This window comes from Nematolebias whitei, chromosome 10 (assembly GCF_014905685.2).
Source record: "Nematolebias whitei isolate Nwh7 chromosome 10, NemWhi1, whole genome shotgun sequence".
Classification (NCBI taxonomy): Eukaryota; Metazoa; Chordata; class Actinopteri; order Cyprinodontiformes; family Rivulidae; genus Nematolebias; species Nematolebias whitei.
The window spans coordinates 41,857,782-41,859,366 of record NC_056507.1 but is presented as its reverse complement, the minus strand read 5'-3'; positions in this window follow the sequence as shown (position 1 = coordinate 41,859,366).

Sequence of the window (1,585 nt, the reverse complement as noted above, 5' to 3'; positions counted from 1 at the left end):
CCAGCTGCAGCCCCGTCTCTGGTCTCTGGTTCTCCAGCTGCAGCCCCATCTCTGGTCTCTGGTTCTCCAGCTGCAGCCCCGTCTCTGGTCTCCGTTCCTGGTTCTCCAGCTGCAGCTCCGTCTCTGGTTCCTGGTCCTCCGGCTGCAGTTTCGGATCCATCACCTGCTGCTGCAGCCCCGTCTCTGGTCTCTGGTTCTCCAGCTGTAGCCCTGGCTCCATCACCTGCAGCCTCACCTCTGGTCCTTGTTCCTGGCTCTCCAGCTGCAGCTCCATCTCTGGTTCCTGGTTCTCCAGCTGCAGCTCTGGATCCATCACCTGCTGCTGCAGCCCCGTCTCTGGTCTCTGGTTCTCCAGATGCAGCCCCGTCTCTGGTTCCCGTTCCTGGTTCTCCAACTGTAGTCCTGGTACCCGACTCTCCTGTTGCAGTCCTGACTCCAGCACCTGCTACAGATCTGGTTCACGGCTCGTCACTCGAGGTCCATGCTCCCGAGTTGTCTTCGGCTGAAGTCCTCGCTCCTGGCTCACCTGAGGTCCACGCTCCCGAGTCGTCTTCGGCTGAGGTCCTCGCTCTTGGTTCACCTGAGGTCCACGCTCCGGGCTCACCTGAGGTCCATGCCCCCGGCCCGTCTGCAGAGGTCTTCGTCCCCGGCCCGTCTGCAGAGGTCTTCGTCCCAGGCCCGTCTGCAGAGGTCTTCGTCCCCGGCCCATCCGCAGAGGTCTTCGTCCCTGGCCCGTCTGCAGAGGTCTTCGTCCCCGGCCTGTCTGCAGAGGTCTTCGTCCCCGGCCCGTCTGCAGAGGTCTTCGTCCCCGGCCCGTCTGCAGAAGTCTTCGTCCCCGGCCCGTCTGCAGAGGTCTTCGTCCCTGCTTCAACCCCTGGTCTGCCCCCTGGTCTGTCTGAGGTCCTCACCTGCTTGAGTCCAGGAGGGCTTTGATGGACGCCTGTACTACCCAGAGATGGACGGTCCCCTGGCCGTCCACCGGAGTGCTGGCCTGGGGGTGGATGGTTTCCTGGCCATCCCCCTAAATACTGCTCCTGCCCTGGATGGTCTCCTGACCGTCCACCTTGACTGTGGTTGGGGTTCCTGGATTTGGTTTTGTGTTTAGCTACCCAGGTTTTCCTGTCGGTTTTTTGTTCTTCTGGATCTTATGTGTTTCTCTGTCTTGGTTTGTCCCTCCTCCCACCCAAGTTGGATGTAGCTTGTCCTTGGGATATCTGGAGCCATCCCTTGAGTGGGGGGTACTGTGGGGGTTTGGTCTGTTTCCTCATGTTTCCAGCACTCAGTGTTTTCCCTTGTGTCCCTGTCTCACCTGTGTCTAATGTTAATCACTGCAGGTGTCTGTCATTGTCCTAATCAGTGTGTGTGTATATATTCAGTTCACTGGTGTCTTGTCTTTGTCTCGGGATTGTCCTTCTATGGTGTTGTGTTCAGCCTTCCGTTCCGTCCATCCGATTAATTTGTGAGTAGCTGCCCTGTCAGCGTTTTGATTTTGTTTTGTTTAAATAAATATATTTTTATTTATTCCTCGAGCGTCCTTGTCATCCTCCCGCTGGGTTCAGTATGGTCTCGGGATTCTATCATGTTC